The following is a 24808-nucleotide window of genomic DNA, read 5'->3' on the forward strand; positions in this document are numbered from 1 at the left end:
AAATAAAATAAGCAATAAAAGTGCATTTAAAATCATTGCTACAATTGCTACAACAGGCAAAAAAATCACTACATGGTCCAAGACCCTCTGCAATTTTCAAGTGATCTGTTGCAGGGGGAGTTTGGGAACCACTGTTCTAAGATATTGGATACCCCAATCCAGTTTGGTGTCCTCTGCACAGTCCAGCTCAGATCTGCTCTTTCACACCCAACCACTTTTCCTGCTGCTGCTTCCCATAAGAACACAAAAGAACCAGTATGGAGAAAGAAAAGTCAGTGGTGTTATCAGGGCAAGACTTTGAGGGTGGAGGTCCAGATCCCCACTCAGCAGAAGTTTTTATTATAATCATTTATTATTTTATATACCACCTAAATGGATTCTAAGTTGTTTGCAACAATAACATAAATCCATAACTAAACTACACAGTAACAACACATCCTTAACTAAAATATACAATAAAACAATTAAAAAGCATATGAATTACAACTGTTGAAAAACAGTTAAAACCATCAAATGACAAGTTCAATGGAATCCTTGTCTAAAAACCTATGCGTCTTCTGGAGCAGGTGGAATGCCAATACTGATTGAAAGGTAAAGGTAACTGTTAGGTCCAGTCGCAGGCGACTCTGGGGTTGTGGCGCTCATCTTGCTTTACTGGCCGAGGGAGCCAGCATACAGCTTCTGGGTCATGTGGCCAGCATGACTAAGCCGCTTCTGGCGAACCAGAGCAGTGCACGGAAACGCCATTTACCTTCCTGCTGTAGCGGTACCTATTTATCTACTTGCACTTTGACATGCTTTCGAACTGCTAGGTTGGCAGGAGCAGGGACTGAGCAATGGGAGCTCACCCCGTTGCGGGGATTCGAACCACCAACCTTCTGATCAGCAAGCCCTAGGCTCTGTGGTTTAGACCACAGCGCCACCCGCGTCCCACTGATGTGGCCTCTCTTATTTCAGCAGGGTGTCAGCAGTGAAAAAGGCCAGCTCCGTGTCACCACAAGCATCATCAGGCTGTGGCAAAACTAACCAGGTTCCATTAGCCGATTGTCATGCCCTTACTGGACATGGAAAAAGACTACTTGTTTTGGATAACCTAGTCCAAGGTTATTTAAGGCTTTGCATGCAAGTAGCCAAACCTTTAAATTGTCTCGTGGTGAAGAAGCAGCCATTGCAGATGCCTTAGGCAGGTGCCCAAAATAAGCAAGCATTTTAAAAGAAGTGAAAATATAGTCCAAAGAGCTCTCCAGTGATACCATGAAGTCCATAGTCTAAAATTATCTAACTAGGGAGAGTAGGTAGCAGGTGGAGAATGATACCCTTTAACTGGGAAATTATGTTATGTGAATGTCTTTTCCCACAGGGGGTGATGATGCTTGTAGCCCCAAGGGCAGGACGGGGTAGCAAGCTGAGGAAGGCTACTTACAACATAAGCAAGGATTGTTTATGGTCACTTCTTTGTTGCAGTTTACCCACAGAAACAAGCCTCCTCAGGAGGTACATTAGTTAGTATAGGCCACTTTTGGTGTAGCTGGCTGAAAGCCTCCAATCACTTGAGGTGTACACAGTTTGCTAATCCACACTCGGTTGGGGCCATTCTTGTACAAGGCTGTTTGAAAGGCAGGTGTTGACTTCCAAGAATCCCACAGGAGATTTCAATGATTTTTTTTTTTTTTAAAAAAAGTTTCATAAAGGATGTAATTGCCGCCTCCTACTGCATTTATGTAGTTCCTTATTGGTTTGTGGTCTCCTGCATTTTTCTCAGCTTTGAAAAGCTGTGATCCTTCTGGAGACACACAATTGTAATGTACAAATCTGTACATGTACAGAACACACACATACACACTTACATTTTACCTATTTATTTTTAGCAAACTTAAGAGCTATCAGAAACATACCTTGCCTCCTGATTCATCTGGGCAGAAGAGGGTGAAAACATTTCCTTACCTTAGTGTATGCAATATGCCTGTTTCCTCTTTCTCATTGCTGTGATGGGTTTAATAACTGCAGCTAGTGGTATTAAACGTTTCTGCCTCCCTTCCGATTATTCTAGTGGGGTGTGTTGGTGTGACAAGGCACTCACTAAAACATGCCGTTTCCCAGCAGCTGGCTCTCTGGGACTGCTGGAAATGATCTATAGCAATTAGATCTGGGGCTGCAACAGCTATAATTTTGTTACATATTAATATCCACCTAGCAAAAAAGAGGTGAATGCCCCTTCCTCAGCTGGGCAGAGAACGAGCGCTCTGGATTTATTCAGCTGGGCAAATGAGTGGTGCATCAGCAAGATGAGCGCCAATTATCACATTTTCATATTGTGTGTCAGGTTTGCACACAGCCACATGCTTAAAAGAAACAGGACTGAAGCCAGGTACTGAGACGATGGAGGGATGGAAGGACTGATGATGAGACTGCCAGTCGAAAACTTCAAAAGTAAGGGAATACTGAGGAGCTGCCCTATTTGTTGCCTCTTCGGGATCTGTGGATTTGGGATATTTCAAAACAAGACATGCTCATTCCATGCTGCTCAGATTCTCTGCCTTGTATTTGCATTATTAAGGGTTCAGCCCTACACACACAGAGAGAGAGATAGATAGATAGAGAGAGAGAGAGAGAGAGAGAGAGAGAGATTCATGCAAACATGTGCACTCACCCACATCTTGCATCTCTAGGGTGGCCAGGTGATTTTCTGTGCCCTCCCCAAGGCACCAGTCCTATGGGACTCCAGTGTTTAGATCTATGGGCTGCTATGCAAGATCTGCCAAAATAAAGAGCATCCGTTTTAAAACAGGGCACACAGAGAAATGTAAATTATTCCCCAAATGAACCTTGGGGGGGGGGAAGGCTTCATACAGAATCTCCCCCACAACCCTGCTTTAAACTTAACTGCTGAGGTGAACCAAAACCCTGTGGTGTTGTTGTTGTTGTGTTTTAAAAAAAAACCGCAATACATAACAACAACTCTACATTTGAATGGTTGGGGGCATATTTGGAGGCTGGAGAAAAACGGGCAGAGATTAATGAAGCTTCTCCTGATTAGCGCTGTTCGTGTGCTTTTGTGTCTCGCAGCTACAGGCTGAGGATGGGCGGGCGCGGGCGCTTGAGGGGGGGGGCATGGCGAATGGATGACACAACGTGCCGGCAAACACACACACACACACACACACACACACACACATTTATGAGGCAGCCAGGAGCCCGCGCGCGCCTCTGCTCTTGGAGTTAGGGAGCAGGAGGGGAGAGGCCAGCAGGCAGCCGCCGCCGCCGCCCCGTGATAAAGACGGCGGCGGCGCGGCGGCGGCGGCAAGAGTCAGCAGCTCTCCCGTCGCCGCCGCCGCCGCCGGCAGAATGAGCGGGAGCGCGAGAGGCGCTAAGAGCCGAGCCGGCGAGGAGGGCGAGCGCCTGGCACGTTGTCTTCGGTGGGCCGCGTGGGCGGGGAGAGGCGAGGCTGAGGGGGAAGAAGAAGAAGAAGAAGAAGGGGAGGCAGCAGCGGCAGCAGCAGCCAGTGCTAGTTGGACGGAGGGGACGACGGGGCGGAGGACGGCGAGGAGCCCGCCAGCCGCCGAAGGGTTGGGCCACAGGCTGAGGCAGCGCGCGCCAAGGGGAGGGGTGGGAGACGGACAGAAATAGAGGCGGCCGACACGGCGGGAGGAAAGCGACCGGAGGCGGCGGCGGCAGGAGGAGGACGGGATTCGTGAGGGGGAAGGAAAGGAAGGGGAGGCGGGCGGGCGGGCGGGCGGCTGAGTCTGAGGGGAAGGGGAACGGAGGCGGCGCGGCGGGGCGTGAGGGAGCCGAGCGGCCGAGACAATAAAGGCGAAGTTCCGAGGGGAGGCGGAAGGGGCGCGGGGCGTGGAGGAGCCAGGAAGCCGGGGAAGTGAGGGAGGGAGGCGAGCGGAGCCAGAGTGCGAGGAAGAGGAGGAGCAGCAGCAGCAGCCGCAGACCATGCCTTCCAGGCTGTAGCGGCGCCCTGCCCTGCAGCCCGAGCAGCCCCAAACTCCGCCGAGAAGCCGCTGCCGTGTCCATTGCAGGTAAACGCCCAGCGACCTCCCCCTCCCTCCCCGCCTACGTGTGGACGTGCGCGCGCGTGTCTTCGTTGCCTTCGCACCCGCCTCTTGCCTCACTTGTCCCGAAGCCTCTCGCGCGTCTGCCATCGATCAGCGCGGGCAGGCAGGGTGGGTCTAGCGCGTGGCCAGATGGTTGTGTGGAGCTTCTGACGCGTGTCTTTTCCGTGCTGGCTTTCGGAGGGATCCGAGGTTTGTAGCGAATGGGGCTCGGGCTGAGCATTTTTAGGGAGTTCTTCTGCCCAGGTCGACACGAGGTCCCGGAAGATGCCTTTTTCCACGCAGGGGGGGCTCGTGGGTGGGGTGGGGGTGTCGGCACCAACCTTGTATGTGTGCTTCGAAAAGGTGGGCTGGGTTTCCCGGGGAGAATAAATACAGGCAGGCGCTGAGAAAGTTCCCCCACTGAGCCCCGATCCTCTCTGCCAAACATACGTGCCCCACAGACACGCGTCTCGCGTGTTGTTGTGAACGTGCTGCTTCATCTCTCCCTTTCCACTTGCGCAGTAAATAACAGATGGCGGATAATTTAGGAGTGAGGTTGGAAGTGACTGGCAGAATTGCTAGCGATGGGGAAATCGCACAGGTTTGGGTAGGTGGCTTGAAATCTGTTGGAAGCATCGCTTCCCTGATCAGATTCAGGACGCCTTGGCAACCTGGGAGCATTCTCAAAATGACAGCTCAAGATATTCCACCCTCACGCCAGAGACTAGATCCCAGATGATAGGAAAACTTCAAAAAAGATGCTTTGATTTGACAATGGAGTTGGAGAAGCATGGTAATTTCAGCTGTCTTTTGCCATTATGATTATCGGAATATTTACTTAGCATCTGTGGTTTCCAGATAGTGTGTAAAAGAAGGGGGGGGGGGATAATGCATAAAACTTTCTTAAAATTGTCAGAAAGATAGTAAAGCATCTTGTATTGTTTTCAGGTATTCCTAATGCTTAGCTCCTGTGTTTTGATTTGGTAGAAAGTAGTACATTTGGGTTAGCATCCATATGATGTCATGGAAGAAATAGCTTTGCAGCTTGCTGTATCTCCTTTAAGTATCAGAAATTAAAAGTCAGCTGTCTGAACTCTGCTGTGTTCATTGCTTGCAGTTACTTCATTGCTATTATGTTACACTTTTATCTGAACATTTGTATCCACCAGATGCTTTGTTTTCTTGGGGATAAACAAAGCATGGGTTCATTCCACCATTCTTCTGTTGTACAACCAGGTTCATGTTGAGAACAACTTTTTCTTCTTCTTCTTCTTTGTGAAAAGTACCATTTCATCCAGAGCTCTGTGAGCCAGAAGCATTTTTCTGAACTGTATGCTTTCTCCTTTTCTGCTGCTGTGTTTAAATCCATCAGTGTTACAATTGTCCATATTGTGTAAGGCAACAAGAGAACTATATTGTTTTATGACTAACTGGATTGGCTTGTCTGTTGTGCTGTACATTAAAAAAAAAACTTTAAAATTTTATTTTGCTTTAAGTATAAGAATGGTAAAATTTGTGTTGTCTGTTTGTTTTGCTTTTTTATCTGCATTGCTTAAAAAATTAACTGAATATTGTTCTTAAGAGAGTTCATCATGGGTTGAGGCAAACTGCAATGTGCAATTAAGGCTTGCAAATAACTAATCTTACATTGACTTTGCTCTCAGTTTCCAACTGAGCCTGGTTACCTTGAGAACTGTAGTCTTAGCGTCCGTTAGAGCATTCTCCACTTGGGAGTTCGGGTGTGTTCTATTTGTAACACTACTTAATGAAGAAGCATCTCACTCTGCTATAGAGAAGCATAATGGACGAGGAGAGCAATGATTGGCTATGGCTACTGGGGGGAAAAAAGAAAAAGACTGCAAAGGTAAAAGCGGTCTGCGGGTTGTGGTGAATCATCATTCCCAATTCCATTTATGTTATTATGCTAGGCAGTATTAAGACAGTATATTTTTAACAAATATTTTCAGTGCTTGGGGAGAGTGTGCGGGATAACTTAAATGAAAGATATTTTGAAGTTGTAATGGAAAGTTGTTGCTCCATCTGGGTTATTTTATGTTGTACAAACATATATTAACACAAAAAAATTTTTTTTGCTAACAAATATTTTCTGGAATAGCAATGTTAAATAATTTTGTTAATATAGGCAATTCTATGTGTGTCAATTGCACTATCATGCTATGATTGTGTAAGACTTTGAAGTTTATTCAATTTCTGTCATTCATAATCATTGCTTCTGGTATTCGCAGAAGGTAACAGCGGCAAACCTCTGGTGGTATTTATGGATTAAACAAAATGCAAATTGTAAATTTGCATGGAAGGTCAACATAATGACATGTGTGCACATTGTTAGAGTATCATTTCATAAATCTGATGCATGCATCTGAAGTATTTTCAGAAGTTCTGCCTGTTGTATAAATAGGCTAGTCTGTTTCATGTAAAAACATTTTTGTTCTGTATTCTCTACTTAAAGTATTATAAATGTTTATTCTACATAATGTTTAACATTTCAGTACTGTGAACCAGTGCTAATGTGCATCTTAATTTGTGTGTGTGTTATCCTTGTTGACTAAATCTGGCTTAAGTGACATAAATAAGCGTTACCTGTCTAAATCAAGTTTCGAAGTCTGCTGGGTGTTTACTTGAAATAAAGTGTTAGCTAATTAAATGGGGCTTACTCCCTATATGTGATAGTAACTCAGCCTTCTGCAATATGAAGGCTTGTGAGCGCGTGTGTGTGCTCACAAGAATATTAGTGTTTGTACATTACAGGGCAGTCCTAAACCTTGGGTATCTGCAAATATGATTCAAGTGAAAGGATATAAAATGGATCAGAAAATTGTATATGGAAGAGGTATTGGGATTTGACTGGGCAATTCCAGAGTAGCCAACTGGGATAAATAATTACTTGTCTCAGATCATCAGATAATTACATTGTTTTCAGATAACGCATTAACACTTCTCCATTTGCCCAGGCATAAGGATGTATCCATTTTTGGAGGACTGGCTACTTTATGCAGTATTTACTGTAAATTGTGTAGAGAATGAGTTTTAGATCTTTTAAACTACCGACCATGATTGTCAAGGAGAAAGAAGCTACCATATGTTGTTCTTACCCATCCCTTCCAAATTGGGCAGTTTTCTAAAAGGAAGGAGACAGGTCCTTGTGTTAACTGGGGACAATGAGAACAGCTTAGTTAATATAAAAGGAGAAGGGTGTCTGTCATAGTTCTAGAATGTGACCTGAACAGTCTAGGTTTGGAAATTTGCTATGGGCATCAAAGTGCCAGAAAATGCCATAAAGTCTAGGAGCTAATAATATGTGACAAGGTTATCTGACTTTGCAATAGGTTAGTTGTCACATTTTATGCACACCAAGCTCCACAACAATGGACAAAAAAAATCTGCTTAAACAATCTGAAATGTAATTTTGGCAGTTTTTTTCATTGGATCAAGAACTGATCTTTCTGGGAGTTTGCTAAATGAGTGAAATGTCCCTTGAGTATCAGTAAGTCTAGATAGGGAACACAAATTGATTTCCCCCCTTTTCTTACTAATATTCAGACATATTTTTCATTGTTTTAGATTGGAACTATGGGTTTAAGAGGAATCCTGTTTGGACTTACTTTTCAGAGAAAGAGCACAATTCAATAATTTTTTTTGCCTGACATTTTGCCCAAAGAGTAGGTGATCTGGACTATAGATGGTTTCTGCACCATGTAAGAACAGATGAGTAGTCTTGCAGGATCAAATCAAAACCCTTCTAGGCCAATATTCTCTTTCTAATAGTGGCCAGCCAGATATTTCAAGAACCAAAGCAGGGTATGAAAGTGATAGCCATGTCCTGTAGTTTTCTTCCACATTTATGTGTGCAAAATTACACTGCTTCTGAACATGGAGTTGCCATTTAACTACCATGGCTTATATAGATGCTATTAGTATGAAATATTTTAAGATACGATGAGCTTGGAAATCTATGAGCCACTTCACTGAAAGCAGGAGATTGGTCAGCAGGAGATTGGTCCTTGGTGTGTGTACTATTTTTTTTATTAAAAATATTAAATATGAAACTGTAAAGATGTAATATGGGAAATATATGCTCTAGGAAGCTGAGACTGGCCAGTTCTCTACCAAACAGCACAGCAAATGGTAAACCTCAGTACCAACAGATCTGTTCCACTGTTTATAATTACTTGGACTCTGTTGAGCCACATCTGCCTTGGGCCAAGTGATATTGTTTACACTGTTCATAGTGCAAGACATAGTGAAGTGAGAATAACAGTGGCATAATATAGCAAGACTACTTTCTGAAGGGATAACCAAAGCATCTTGGAGTGGGAACATTTCCAGCCAAATATGTTTTTTAAATGATAATTTTGATTACTTTATAAGATAATATTCTGAATGATTAGAAAGAACTGCATTACCAAAAATAATCTCTTACAGAGGATTGCATTCATGTAAAGCAGTTTTTTTGGGGGGGAAGGAATCACTAAAGGTTAACTACAGTGATTAGAATGATGTGAACTTTTTTCTCTCTCACTCTTATTGATTAGTTGAACATAGTGTTTCATGCTAAAATTCTGTGATGGCATCATTTCAACTGTCATAGTCATCTAAAGAATGCATACAAAATGATAACTGCAAAAGAAACCTTAATGTTTTAGAAGCATTTACATTATTTCCACATTAGGCACTTTTAATTTCCCCTAAGATGTCTTCAATGTGAATCATTGCCATGATGTAAGTATAGTTTTCCAGTACTGTGCAAGAGATGCCTGAGTATTATGGTTTTGTATATGGATGGTTGAAATTGTATTTTGAGTATATCAGCACCCAAAAGGATGTAAACACAAGTATGGTCTCTTCCAATAAGACTTGATTTACTTTGGATCACACCCTGGTTTTTATTGTTTAAAAAACAATGGTCTCTTATTTTAAGAAAGCAAATAAACCTATAAACAGTTTGTCCAAATGTGAGATATTCTATTTTAAATAGCTGGCCTCGAGACAGGTAATTTGACATAATCCTAAGCAGTATTTAGTGGAGATATTGCATTAATATTTGGACTCATCTTTTCTCTCTCTTTTTTGGCATTTTGGCAATTACCTCTTTAAATATAAACCCCATGTGAATCCAGATGAAAATAAGGCATCAAGAATCCTTTTTTCTTTTTCTTTTAGTTTATTCATCGTTCTTGATCATGTATTCTTTAAAATCTGTGTATAAAGATTATAATTTTTTCTTCTCATCAATATAACTCAATATTACTTGTGCTTCAAGCAAAATACACTTCTTTTGAAAAACAAATATTAATTTGTTTTTCTCATGATTTTCACATTTTGCTTGGAGCACAAGCGAATTATGCCAACACAATAAAGGACAATGCAGCTAAGCACTATACCAAAACTGCATTGACTAAGGATGTTCACATCTTTGGCATAGTAAAAGGAATATGTTGTCAATGAATTGGACACAGTTATCTGCAGAGGAGCACCTCCCTTCACTTCCTTTCTCAAAAATGAGTCACAGGTGTTTTTATTTTTTATTTTTAAAGAAGGCAATAGAAAAGCTTTACATTTTGCTTGTTAATATGCTTCCATTTTAGCCTGTTGCCCACAAATTAGCTGCAGGTACATTATAATCATTTCATAAATATTACATCTGCAGTAGAATGGAAAGTCTTATTAGGCCACTGCCTTTTTCTAAACTAAGGCTTTTGGAACTTGGGAGCCTAATGAGCAAACTTAAATGGTCATTTGGGAAAGCTTCCAAAACACGAAAAGATCACTTAGGAGGGTTTTTTGGTCTCTGTCTCGATTCTCCTCATTGCAAAGAAATGAGTACAACAAAATTGTGCAGCTCCTCTCTGCCTTCCAGGTTACACAACACAGCTGCATCTGGTGTTTGTGCCAAACATTAACCCCCAAAGCCAGATAACTTCTTCTAGTCTCAGCTAATATTGGAGACTTGACTACATAAGGAAAAAGAGTAACCTACAAAATGCCATCATTTTAAAGAAAATTTCTTAGGATCATAGAAGGTGATCTTATATCAAGTCAGATCAGGAGATAGCAGGGACTGAATTTGGGACCTTTTTCATGCAAAACATATGCCTTACCCGTGAGTTACAGCGTGTTCCTTTCCTAGAAAGGACCGATCACCATGCCTCTAATGCAGGCATCCCCCAACTCAGCCCTCCGGATGTTTTGGGACTACAACTCCCATCATCCCTTGCTAACAGGACCAGTGGTCAGGGATGATGGGAATTGTAGTCCCAAAACATCTGGAGGGCTGAGTTTGGGGATGCCTGCTCTAGTGCTTGGCCCCTTTTCTCTCTCCTTTGGTTTGCCTTCTTCTACTTCTGTTGATCTTCTACTTTTCTTTCTTTTTCTCTCTGGTTCCCAGGTGCTTTTGTAACTGGATTGGGGTAACAAAGAGGTAGTACCCATATGCAGAACAGGTTTCCTTGCACCTAGCAACTTAATCAGAATCCTGGCTCAGTAGCGTGCACCCTGATTCCTTTGAGAGGTTCCAGCATGTGGTTCGGTATGCTGAGTCTATACTTCCTACCTAGTCTTATTGTACCTGCAATCTTTCTCATATGAAGATGTATTTGTCTTTAAAATATGTCTATGGATTGTATCCAATTGTGTCCCTCCACTGATGGAGAACTCTTTGATCCAGTGGAGAATTTGATGAGCTAAAAGGGTGTGTGTAGAAATTATGGAATTATGGAAATTCCACAATTCCCACCTCCCACACTGTACTGAAGGGTCTCCCAATCCCCTTGAACATATTTGGGATGGGCGTAGGAAGCTGCAGAGGGAAGGGGGATTCAGGGAAAATAGCCCCCTTTCCACTAACTCTGCTGGATCAAAGAACCTTTAGAGGAATACAACTTTAATACAATCCTTTAAATCTATTTCCCACCTAAAAAAAACTATCACTGTTCATAATTATTTATGTTTTGGACTTAGCAAGTGAAACTTTAGTTAAAGTTGACCTTTAGCTTGGCTTCTAGCAAAACCTACATTAAATCTTCTCATAATCTAATTCTTAAATAAGTTCAGCAAAAAATGGGCAGTGGAGAATGAGGTGCTTGTTTTGTGAAATCTACATTTTACGTGCCAGCAGGTGCTATGGCCTTTACACTTTGAAAAATAAGTGGTTGAGATCAGCTACCTCATTTAGACCACCTCAGTCTTAATGCTGTCTGATAATGGGTTGACCTGCAGATTGGACACATGTTGAATAAATCATTCTGAGGACTGAGCTGTCTGCAGCTCAGGAATGTGGCTAAAGGTGTAATTTCAATCACGAAAAGTTATTTGATCCATCAAAGGCTTCTGTGAATGAAAGGAGGGAGGCATTCCCCCTTTCCCATTCAGCCCCTCCCCATGCCATGCGGCCCCTCCCCCTGTTCTACTATACCAGAGGACCCCCCAACTTCCCAGGGCAGATTTTGGGAAAGGGCACAGGGAAGGGAAACTGGTGAAAATCACCTCCCTTCTTCTGTGCACAGAAGCCGCTATTGGCTATAATGCTTGGTCATATGGTGACCGCCACTCAGATGCTACCACTCTGTGGGAGGGGTGGGGGTGGGGAATTGAAATTTGAAATTTACAGGATGCATTTTTACGAGGTTATCAATCTGTTAGGTTTTAAGAGGAATGGCTTAGTAAGAGTGATTTTTTTTTTTCTTTTCAATTTCCCCTGGAAGAAAAATATACTTGCCTCACTCGTTGAAACAGAATGTTTGAGCCGCTAGATGTGTTTTTATGTGACATTTAAGGGAAACAATCCAAAGCCTGAAATTCAGGCAACTCCCCACTTACGTGCTTTCTACTTAATGCATGACCAGAAATGTGTGAAAGACCAGCTATTAAGAAATGCTGGAAGCCTGGTTTGTAGGAACAGGATGTCTCCCCTCTCTGCCCCAACTTCAGCCACTTGGAAAGGGGGAGCAGGTATGCCAATCTGCCTTGGCAGACACATCTTCAGTGGAGGCTGGGAAGGGCTTTGATCTGCTGTGGAAGGAGACAGAACTAAAGGCAACAGCGACTGAACAGGAGCCTGAACAGAAGGGTGTTGTCTTCTCACCTAGAACCAGGCATCCTGAGAGTGTGCATTTTAAGACTAGGGACTATTTCATGCTTAGTTGTTCATCGCTTCAAGTCGCATCAAGCAGTGACTTGCATGTGTGACCAAGTCTGCAATCCTGTTCTCACTTTTTTGGGAGTCTGTTCATGTAAACCAGGACTGTCCAACTGGTTGATGGTGATGTACTGGTCGATCGCGGGATGTCCCTGGTCGATCCTGGTTGATCGCACAATGGTGATTGATCGACCAAAAAAGTAAAGGTCAACAACTCCGGTCATCCTCCCCCCAAAAAGCTGAACAACTCTGGTCAATCCAATGGGTAGATCACTGCCAGTTTGTTTATAGTGGGAGTAGATCACAGTCTCTTGGAAGTTTGACACCCCTGATGTAAACCAAATGCCACGGACAGATATTTCATTCATACATCAAACTCTATACGTCTCATTTCCACCAAATACAGCCTTCAATGTGTGGCATACAACAATAATAAAGTCACATTGTAAAACAATATAATACAGTCAATTGATAACAATAAAATACAATTAAAAACATGTTGTTGTTTTTAAAAAATGGTAACTGTTAAGAGCAACAAAGAGCTGGAATGCAGCACACCCCAAGAACATACACAAGCTTTCTTGAGAGCTTGTTCCATGAGGATATCAGAGAAATAAGTGAAAATACTCTATCTGCGTTGAGGAGAACTTCACTTCTGACACTAGGCAAACCTGAAAGAATTGTTCTCCAGAACACATCCCAAGGGGGAATGTTATATGGGAGAAACATTTTCCTATGATATTCTTGTCATGGGCTTTTTTATGTGGAATCCAGTATCTTGGACCTAGTAGAGAAAAACCATGAATACAGTGCAGTGCTCCTTAGTTGACTTGCTTTAAACCCTCAACTTAGCACTGAAATGATGTCAAATCAAGCTATGTATGTTTCTGTGCATGTGCGCCAGCAGGGGCACATTTAGGGAAGGGAGATATATTGGAGCACATGTGATTATTTGGGGAGCATGCCTATATTCCTGGCCAACGTACTGATTGCTTAGTGACTTTTGTTATAAATGATGAAACAGATCTATTCAGTAGGTATGAACATTGACCCTTGTTGATAACATTGCTGTAGCTATGGGATATAAAGAAGTAACTACAACAGTTGCCCTCCCCTTTAATATTGATGATCTCTAAAACTAGGACTTTCCTGCACTGCAGGAGGTTGGATTAAATGACCCTTGGGATCCCCTCGACTACAGTTATATAATCCCATGACTTCAGATTTTGCTGAGAATCTTACTACTCTTAAAACATTTTATACTCCTGGAATATGAAATGATACCTATGATTACAGGAAAGAGGAAGCATATAGAAGATACTGGATTATGCAATGTTGTAACGTGTTTATATGCACATCGATTTACTGCAGCAACAGTTCCCATCAGGGATTGCTCCCAAAGAGAAATGGGACCGAAACCTTTTCCTCAGGGAGCTGGTTTAGAAGAGAGGGCGAGCACAACTTATCAAGATGTGCTTATTTATGACTCACAAAGTATTATATTTAATTCAACTTTACAATGCAATTTAACCAAAATATTGATGCTATGGCTGTAACCTATGCAGTTTGCATATCTTTGGCCCATAATGTCTGATCCATTACTAGCTCTGCTGAAGTAAAAATTGGAATCTGACAAATCTGCTAACTTCCAAAGCATCAGTTCTGAACATAAACATATTATGGACTCATTCTGACACGGTGAATTTTAGATTTTCAAATTTCTAGTTCATTGTTCTGATATATATATATATATATATATATATATATATATATAAAATATCACTTCAAAATTACAAATCTACATCTGATTATATAAATTCATTTCAGTTCTACAGTCTATCCTGCAAAACAGGAGGGATAGTATGTTGCAGTCTTATATCCCTTTCAGTTTCAGATTTCTTGATGCGTTTGTTACCTTTTCATTTTAATGAAGAAATGAATGAATGCAAACAACAAGAAAAAACACATGGCACACTTGTTCATTTATATGTAATTTCAAGATGAAAGGCAAATGCATTTACTTTTACATGGCCTTGATCTAACGTATGTAATTTCCTGAACACAATCTGAATTTTCTTCAACAGTTTTGTAAGCCCCCCGCCCCATATTCTAAGTGGGGTTTTTTTGAGAAAAGGTTAAGTCTTGGTAGGATACAGCAAGATCATACAAAACTAGCCATCTCTAATTGCAATTCATATTGATAGATATTTTAATAGCCCAGGAGGAGTGCTGCAGTATGATTGACTTCCATTGACACAGGATTTTAACAAGGGCAAATTGAAAAGGAATGCTAACATTTAATTTCTGATGTAGATTAATAGGATATATTTTCTAATGTGAATTGTAACTTACAGCATCAGTGCCTCCAAGATCTAAGAAAGTTCTTGCTATATTTGGAGCTATAGGAAATATGTACATGGAAGGGTTTCTGTTCAAATGAATATGTAGTGTAAGACAGGATAGGAAACAGGAAAGATTTCCTCCTTCTGAACATAAGGAAGGAAGGAAGCATCAAAATTGTGAAAACTGAAACCAGATTCTTTGCAGGTGTTGTATTTTTTGACATAATGAGCTGTCCCGACCCCTTAATAGCTAGTCTGTAACTTTAAATGTCCTCGGACATGGAGAATTAGAGACCTGTATTCAATTTATCTTCTCTGTATATGTGTTGGGAATGATATATAGATCATATGGGTGACTTCTAGCTTAGAGGCATTGCCAAATACTAGCAGTAAAGGCATGTGAGAATTCAGCAGGGTGTATGAAGGAGCATACAGGTGGATCAATTTGCCTCACTGTGGCAAGCAGGTGTTCAGAGTTTGCAGGATAGGCTAAGAGGGTTCAAGTATAGGCAGGTGTGCAAGGGGTGAGAGTAGAGATCTTGTAGGAGAAACAAAGGTGGTACAAGAAGGCAGTTTTCTACCAAAGCTGAAAGAAGATAAACTGCTGGTAGAGACGATGTGACCACAAAATAGAAAAGGTGAGTGAAAAGGCAAGGCTAAATTGCAGCAAATTGGAGGCATGTTGTTTCCCACGTACATGGAGCAAGCATTCAGACATAAAACCAAGTCACAAACTGTGGTTTGTTTAGGCATACAACTCGGAGCACTCCTGCCTTCCTCTTCCTTCAGTCAAACAGGTAAACAAGGTGCAGAGCAGCTAGCTTAGTGTTATATCCGAACCAGCACTCATGGTTTGTTTCTCCCAGACAAACCATGGTCAGTAAATCAAAAACTAAACTTGGATTCAGACTGTGGTTCAGAAAGAAACAAACGGGCTGTCATTTAAGATGTAACAATAAGCCAGCCGTTTCTATGTTTGTTTCTGTGCTTGGCTAAGGGAAACGTGAAGTTTGAGAGCTTGAACATCATGCACCAGCATCTAGCTTGTGCACAGTATCATTAAGCAAACCATACATTTTGGCTTAGCATGACATTTGATCACTGCCAAACCTCAAGCTGGCATGAGGTTCGTCTAGAACTTGGGGATAGGTTGAAACATGGAGATATACGAAGCCTACTGGAGAAAGGTCATCAGTGTGAATCTGCAGGAAGAGAGATGCCTGCTTTAAAGATGCAAAAGACATTCTACTTTCCCTTCACTTCTAGGAGGACCATCCAGCACAAAGGCACATAGTTAATTGCTGGTCTTAAAAAAATAACGATGCAAAATGTAGCCGTTTATTTGGAGCTCAATGACTACCTAGGCTTCAAGGCTCATACCCTGGCTTTATTATTGCCAGCAATAGTTTACATTTCTGCAGAACACTTGAAAGTTAATTAGATTTTATCCAGCTGGCAGTGGTGTTGACCCTGTTGACATGAACAGGACATTTTCCCAGCATTCCTGTTTCTGCCACCAATACATTAATCTTATCCAGGCATAGGCAAACTCAGCCCTCCAGATGTTTTGGGAATACAATTCCCACCATCACTAGCTAACAGGACCAATGTTCAGGGATGATGGGAATTGTAGTCCCCAAATATCCGGAGGGCCGAGTTTGCCTATGCCTGATCTTATCATTATCCTTCTGCCCCTCTCCCCATTTTAAAAGGTTTGTTATTGTAGAATCCAAGAAGTCCTTGTCAGATAAGGCTCCTACTCCTACGTAAGGATCCAACGCCTAAATGAAAACCCTTAAGGGAAGCTGATACTATTAAAATTCCACTGTGTGTGTGCATTTTCAGATGCATCTAAATTTCCCATTTGCATGCCCTATTGTAAGAAGAAATGAAGTAAAACAACTCTAAAGCCATTTTCCCCTCCAGCGTCTCATTGCTGGGTGGCAGCTAGATTATAGTCGATATGCAAAGTGTGCAGAACTCCAATAGTTTTTGTAAAGCAAAGTTGTATTTCAAAAGCCTACGAAGTCTGAATGATGGATCTACTAACACGTACAGTTCAGTGAGAAAAGGAGGACATAATCTAAAGCTGAGGATGTGTTGGTAAGTGCCCTAGACATGTGGTGTTTAATAAGCTGAAGTCAATTTGAAGCAGGATTTTAAAAATGTGTCAACTCATGCAGTCAATAGAATATCAAAGAGAGTGTCTGGCCACTTAATTGACATAATGATCTTGACAAGTGTTAACTGCAGCGCCCCTTGTCAGCTTACTGAGTCTGTTAACTTGCAAAGGCTTGCGTGCCTTAACATCCATTTGTTTGCTCTTAAATAAAATATAATAGCTGTCTGCAGGAGCCATTATTCATAAAGTTCTTGCCTGTCTCTTATTCTGTATGATTTAGAATAGTCTAGAAGTGGCAGAATGCAACAACAATTTGTATGTGGGAATGATAAAGGGCTTTCTGCTGGAATTAGTTCAAGAAACCACCATGTACTGGCACTCCTTGTACAAGGTATAAATATATTTCCTTTTACTTAAAGAAGGGTGGATGGGGTTAAAGGAAAGTATTTTCAAATAAAAATGCTCCCCAGTGCTTTTAGAAATTTTATGATTGAGAATGCCCCTCTCTGTGGGAAGTCTGTCTTTAGAGGGGACAATAGTAGTGACGAGGGAAAGGTTATCCGTATGAATGCCTGCAAGAAGACAGACCTTGAGCTATATGAATACCTTAAAAGCTATTGGCATAGCTATGTTGTAGCCCCTTAATGCCTTCAAAGGGTATGTGTTTCTTTAAAGGTCAGGGGTTCAGCAACTGAGAACATCTTCACGCAAGCAGGCACCCCACTAAATCGTTAAAAAGAAAGTAAGTCTTAAATGGAGAAGAGCCCAAGATAAAAGAGATCTCAACAATTCAGTCTTCTTCCCATCATAAAGAACACCTCCCCCTCCCCAAATGCCATGCTCCCCATGAGAACCTTCCGGAGGCTTGGTCATACACAAGCAACTAGAGTAGCAATATTTCCACTTTATTTTTTGCAGCATGGAGTGTCTTGACAAGAAGTGACTATAGCAATAACACCCTAATTTCAAAGCAGAAATGCATCATTGGTATCATCAGCACCTCACAGACAAAAAACTGAGTTGTTTCTGTAAAATATGAGCATTTTCTACAATAGTAGACTAGAAGAACAAAATCAAGTCTAAAGGCGATAATTTCCCCTGATATTTGGGAATGAAATCATCTCTGAGTGCTGAAAGGATGAAATGACATTTACCATCATTTCTCTTCCTAGTTCAGTAGTTATCATGCTGAGATGGAATTGAAACTTTGGATCCTATTGCATTGCAGGAGAAACATGATAACGCACACAACACGATTCCTAGGGAAATATTTTATGGCTGAAGTTCAAGGATTTATGACTGCAACAAAGCTTTGATTATGTCATGCTTTCAGTTGGTACATAGAAAGAAGAGAAATTAAACATATAACTATTGCATCCCACAAAATCTTGCCACTTGGCATAGGTGAACTATGCTTCCAAATAGAATTATGTAACAAAATGACGTTTATGTGACATCTGTGGTATATTAATAAGTATGAGCAAGCAAGGGAACAACTGATCAAACCCTTACTAGCAAATTTGCCGGGAAAATCTGAAGCTTCCCATATTAAATACCTTCTGGAGGATAGGTCAAATGATACTACACTGATCATGGCAAAGTTTCTTTTGGAGGTCTCAAGAAACAAAGACCATCATGCTCTAGACATAACAAAATGACTACCTTGGTCTCTTTCGCCTGTTGTTTGGTTTTGTTAACTGTATCTTGTTTTGAAACTGTTTTGTGGGTCTATGGACCACTATATATATAGAGAGAGAGGGGGGGGGGTGTTTTCATGATAAACTGATATAAAAAAATACATAGGGTTCCCCCCCTTCCTTTTCTTGTCCTGTGCATCAGAAGTTGGCATTGTCTTAGTTGTCATCAGATTGCAATTCCAAGCAGCTGCTCTCCTTTCAAATAATGAATCTGATAATTTAAAAGTCAATTAGGAATACAAAGCTTATTTACTTTTAAAAAAATAGATTGATTTTTTGAACCCCTTAGTAGCTTCAGATACCAATTATAATTATAATGCATTTGTGGAATATATTCTGGCATTCTTTTTAGCATTTATGAATATAGCTAGGATATTGGCACAGATGTGTTTTCTTACTTTGATTTCTAGGTTATGCAGCATGTGTTTATTTGGAAGTTCCACTGAGATGCCTTCCCAAGCAAGTAAGTAAGCAGAGGACTGCAGCTTTAACACCCTTGTCTTAAACTTTTATGATACTGCATTGGCTGCAACCCTGAGAAGCACTTGCATAATAGCATAGTTCTGCTCCACGCTGTTGCAGCCAAACTAAGCCTTAGGCAAGTAGGAGACATCATAGCAGGGGTCAGCAAACTTTTTCAGCAGGGGGCCGGTCCACTGTCCCTCACACTTTGTGGGGGGTTGGACTATATTTTTTGGGGGAAATGAACGAATTCCTATGCCCCACAAATAACCCAGAGATGCACTCTAAATAAAAGCACACAATCTACTCATATAAAAACACCAGGCAGGCCCTACAAATAACCCAGAGATGCATTTTAAATAAAAGGACACATTCTACTCATGTAAAAATACGCTGATTCCCGGACCGTCCGCGGGCCAGATTTAGAAGGCGATTGGGCTGGATCCAGCCCCTGGGCCTTAGTTTGCCTACCCATACATTATAGGGTAGGCATGGGGAATTTTTTCCCCCCTGCTAAAGTTCCTCAGAGATAAGCTCTTGGGGGCTGCATGCTGGCGGTGGGTGGAGCTAGAACCGAAAGTGGGAAGAGTTTGCAGCATTGCATAGGACTCTCTGACTCTCTCTCTCTCTCTCTCTCTCTCTCTCTCTCTCTCTCTGTGTGTGTGTGTGTGTGTGTGAGAGAGAGAGAGAGAGAGAGAGAGAGAGAGAGAGAGCTGGGTCACATACACAAACACAAAATGTGCGGTAGGAAGAGATTCCCAGCAGAGTGATGTGGAGAGCAAGGGTGGGTCCAAAGTGCAGTGGTACCTCGGGTTAAGAACTTAATTCATTCCAGAGGTCCGTTCTTAATGTACAAACTTTTTATTTCATGACCCTTGATATCACATGTCTAGGATAGCCCCATAGTATGTGCGTAGGCAGTCTCTACAGAGCATAAGAAGCAAAATTAATGCATGGGCCCTGCATGTGCTGGCAATCTCCAGGTTAGACAACCATAACGCATTGTACGTGGGGCCGACTTTGAAGATTTCTCAGAAACCTCTATTAGTAAAGAATATAGCAGTTCTCTCTATACTAACAGCCAGTCTGGTTTTAGGCAAAATTCAGAGTGCTGATCCTTACATGAAGAGTCTGGGGGCTCAAAGGGCCAGCTTTTGCATCACTAGTCTGCCTTCATTGGTTTTATTTCATTTTTGTTCCCCGTTGCTGTTCTCCTTTGTGTTCTTTTTAATTTGTGATTTTTATGTTGCTGGTGTTTAAGTTGTTTGTCGAAGGGTGGGCTAAAATTTTGAATAAACTTCCAAATCAAATGTGGCTTGGTACAAATGCAGTGTCAATGGAAGGAAGCCCAAATTAAAGTTTTGGAGAAACAACGGCTGATGAAGACATCCTGTGGACATTTGGTTGGCCCTTGATGAACTAGATAGGACATTGGCCTGATCTAACTGGCTCTTCTTATGTCCTCAGTTAATGAATGTGAACAAGCCATTTTAAAAATCTTATTCACAACATATTTAATTAAGATTATCAATACCAATACCTCAAGGATTGCCTCTCCCCATATGAGCTGATCCAGACCCTGTGGTCATCATCTGAGGCCCTTCTTCATGTGCCCTCTCCACCAATGGCCTGGAGGACAGCAACATGAAAACAGGCATTTACTGTGGCAGCTCCTCATTTGCAGAACGCTCACCCCAGGGATGCTTGCCTGGCACCTTTGTGACATATCTTTAGACGCCAGGCAAAAATGTATCTCTGTAACCAGGCCTTTGGCTGACTGAACATTCTATGGCCTTTGTGGGAGGAGAGGTTTTTGTCTTCTTCTTGTTTCATTATGAATTTGAATTCTCATTTTGTTTTGTTTTTTTCATGTTGTGAATCACCCTGTGATCTTTGGATGAAGGACAGTATTATGATTAGTATTAGTATTAATATTAGTACTATTAATAAAATAATAATAATACCAAATCTGGCTGCTAAGAAGCAAAGTGTTGACCATCAGCTTTCTACAAATATAATTATAAATATAGACTATATGCAACTGGCCGAGATGACTGGCAGAATCCGAGACCTGGGAGAGGAGAGGATTGAGGAGGACTGGAGGAAATTCAAGATTTATTTACAAAAATATTGTAATTTGGTTGAATGTTAAGAAGGATGCTAGATCATAAATAATGGCCTACCACTGAATTAGATCTGATTTTGACGATAAGTGAGATTAAGGAAAATATAAATTTATTGGAGAATTATTAGATTTTATTTAAATGAGCGGAGATAAGATTGTAAAGAAGTGGGTAATTTGCTTGGAAAATTTTTTTTTTTCTGTAACGATGTAAGTGTGAGCGGGAGACGCGGGGGAGTCCAAAGAAGTGATGAAACTATGTTATAATATAAGTAATGTTGTTTATTTATGCATTTTTATTCAAAAACTTTAATAAATATGTATTAAAAAAATAATTATAAATATAATAATATAAATATAGTAATAATAATAAAATCAACCTTTGATTTCAGTATGTTGTTTATCAATGGGAATTTGATTCCAAATGCAGATGGCACCTCACCCGAAAACTCATAATGGCCACTTTCAGCGGCTTAGATATTAAATAGTGCCAAAGATAACATAGTTCCCTGAAGCTCTACCTAGATTAGCCACCAGTGTCACTCTCCCAATGCTACTCTGTGGACTTGCTTCTGAAGGTAGGATTGGAATCTCTATAACACAATGCCCCAATTACCATTTCCCAGAGCCAGTCCAGTAGGATGCTGTGGGCAATGGGGCTACCCACACTTTGGATAAGAAGGAATTTTATTGCAACGCAAGTGGTTTTATTAGGAAGGAGTGTGCAGCCTCTGAAAGCAAGTTCTCACATCCAAAATGGCATTCTACAGTGGTACCTCGGGTTACAGATGCTTCAGGTTACAGACTCCACTAACCCAGAAATAGTACCTCGGGTTAAGAACTTTGCTTCAGGATGAGAACAGAAATCATGCTCCAGTGGCGTGGCAGCAGCGAGAGGCCCCATTAGCTAAAGTGCTGCTTCAGGTTAAGAACAGTTTCAGGTTGAGAACGGACCTCCGGAACGAATTAAGTACTTAACCTGAGGTACCACTGTATCTATAAATCCCCATGGCTCCTGAACCAGATGACTTGCTGTCCCTAATGGTATGGCCAACTGTCCTTTGGAAATTCAAAAGGAGTACATGAGTGCAATAGCACTCTCCTGTTGTTGTTCCCTGGCAACTAGTATCCTGGAGATTGCACAGATCCATTGATTGATTGATTGATTGATTGATTGATTGATTGACTGATTGACTAACTGACTGATTTCATGTAGAAGCCACCTTCCCACAACAAGCTGTGCCTAAAGTAGCTTACAGCAAACATTCAAAACATCAAAATAGAGAACACTGGAAATACAAATATACAAAAGCATGTTAGTAAGTTCAAAATAGCAAAAACTGACAATTTACAAGCACAGAATAATTGCGATACTACACACAACCCCCCACCTCCAATCTTAAATACATAAATACAAAGAAAAAAATGAAAATTAACAAAAAATAACAGTACCAATCTTGCTACACTCCGAGGTAGGTAAAGGTAAAGGGACCCCTGACCATTAGGTCCAGTCGTGACCGACTCTGGGGTTGCGGCGCTCATCTTGATTTATTGGCTGAGGGAGCCGGCGTACAGCTTCTGGGTCGTATGGCCAGCATGACTAAGCCGCTTCTGGTGAACCAGAGCAGCACACGGAAACACCGTTTACCTTCCCGCCAGAGTGGTACCTATTTATCTACTTGCACTTTGACGTGCTTTCGAATTGCTAGGTTGGCAGGAGCAGGGACTGAGCAACGAGAGCTCACCCTGTCGTGGGGATTCGAACCGTTGACCTTCTGATCAGCAAGTCCTAGGCTCTGTGGTTTAACCCACAGCGCCACCCGCGTCCCACACTCCAAGGAGCCTGGCTTAAATACAGTTAGGAGTACCAGCTGCTAGTATCTTATTGTACCATTGCGATCAGTAGCTATTAAGTGTAAATATATTAAATTATCAGTATTAAATAAATGATATATCTGAGCCTGCATCAGCCCAAGCAGCAAAAGCTCATTAAAAATAGAGAGCAAAAAAGCTCTGTTGAAAAAGGAGGGTAGATGAGAGATATCTTCTGTATTTATTTTTTACATTTTAGTTCTTTGCAGTTTAAGCTCGTAGTATGGAATGATCGGACGGAGTGATTACCCAAAATTTCCAGACTACAGCAATGAAACTTTGCATTTCCCAAGTCTTGGTTTTAAGCTGGAATCCCTGTTTACTTTGATAAGACTTGCATAGGTAAAGTAACTGAACAAGCCTTCTCCTACATTCAAAAGTACTACAGTGGTACCTCGGGTTACATATGCTTCAGGTTACATACGCTTCAGGTTACAGACTCCGCTAACCCAGAAATAGTGCTTCAGGTTAAGAACTTTGCTTCAGGATGAGAACAGAAATCGTGCTCCGGCGGTGCGGCAGCAGCAGGAGACCCCATTAGCTAAAGTGCTGCTTCAGGTTAAGAACAGTTTCAGGTTAAGTACGGACCTCTGGAACGAATTAAGTACTTAAACCGAGGTACCACTGTATTCCTTACCTGTAGACTGCAGTGCTATAGTCCATTCTAGTTCCTCAGGATTCTTCTTCATCATCACCACATTATTTTGTAGCATGTGTAGACCAAGATCTGATACTATCTATATCACACTCAACTGAGACCAGTGTTTTGCAGTGATCTGCACTGTATCAGTGCACCGATCCTCTCCAGATCACATGCTTGGGCGAATCAATACTGTGGCAACTGCTGCTATGAACACAGAGTAATATAATGAGCATAGGCAGCACTGCAACTGTTGAATCTAAACAGAGAGAGTTCTGCTAAGCCCTTGAAACAGAAGGTAACATTTTCTGAGGTGCTTCCATTTGTGCTTTTGCATTAGTGCCTTCGCAGCTAAGAGCAGAGTTGAAGCCATCCTGGGAGATTCATTTTATGCACCTCGTTCTTTTAGAGGCACCTGAACCCAGCACCACCACTGTGGTAAACAACCCTATATTAGTAAATTGTTGATCTCCGTGTCTACAGTGCTGTTCTGGTATAAAAAGTGCACAGTTTGAACTGTTCATGATGAAAACTGTTCCAGGACACTGATGCTAGCAATCTTTATTAGCCCATTTCGTTTTGTTTCTAAGGCTATTTCTCAGCAATTTTATCTTGTCTGAAAGTTCTTCTATTAGTCTCTTGGAGATTCAGTGTTCTTTTCTGGGCTTCCACAACTCCTAGAGGTATGGCACTCGGTTTAACAAATGTTGTGCGAACATCTCCCTAAGGTTTTAAGTAAATGTGATAGAAGAGAACAGCTTCTGACTGCAGAGGCACTGTTTAAGCCTGCAAGGCACTACTTGCGTATATTGATTGCCTGTAAAGTAAAAACACAAATTAATTTCAGCGGAATGGAGAATAAGTAGTTGTTTTGGCATTCTAAGTTGGTAAGCTCATTTTGTGAAAGGAAAAACGTGAATTGCATATTGTAACCTCTGTGATTGAGATTATTTCTCGGCTGCCTTGTCACTACGAAGGGCAAGTGTTTCTAAAATACCTTATCTTGGCTGAATATTCTGTATGCCTATTTTATTTTGTCTCACTCACACAGTGTCTGTAACCCTTGACAGTAGGAAGTTCTGGTAGAATTTCTTGTTGCAACTATTGCCTGCTGTCATACTTGGGCTAGGAAGTCTGCAAAGGTGGGTTCTCATTGCAAATGGAACATGCAACTAGGGCAAGTGTCTATTTGAATTGTTGCATTGACCCAGCGATGAAGATCCTCTACTTACATAGATATCAATGGTTAGCTGCAAAGTAGAGCAGAAGGTTCGTGTTTTGTTATGATAGCAAGGGGCTCTATAATTATTGTTGTTTAGAACAATATGGTTAAATGGCATATAAAGTACACATAAT

General features: G+C 41.4%; 1 protein-coding gene across 14 annotated transcripts in view; it reads left to right on the forward strand.

The window, feature by feature from the left end:
• Nucleotides 1–24808, forward strand: part of ARPP21 (cAMP regulated phosphoprotein 21) — a 256531-nt gene that overhangs the window by 76502 nt on the left and 155221 nt on the right. For 6 of the 14 annotated variants that reach the window (XM_079947765.1, XM_079947777.1, XM_079947773.1 and 3 more), the window contains exon 1: nucleotides 4654–4833. The exons of 2 other annotated variants lie outside the window; for them this stretch is intronic. The gene's annotated coding sequence lies outside the window, so the exon portion shown is untranslated. 6 more of the 14 variants (XM_079947784.1, XM_079947783.1, XM_079947776.1 and 3 more) reach the window with 6 other exon arrangements.

This window comes from Podarcis cretensis (genome assembly GCF_951804945.1).
Source record: "Podarcis cretensis genome assembly, chromosome: 12".
Lineage (NCBI taxonomy): Eukaryota > Metazoa > Chordata > Lepidosauria > Squamata > Lacertidae > Podarcis > Podarcis cretensis.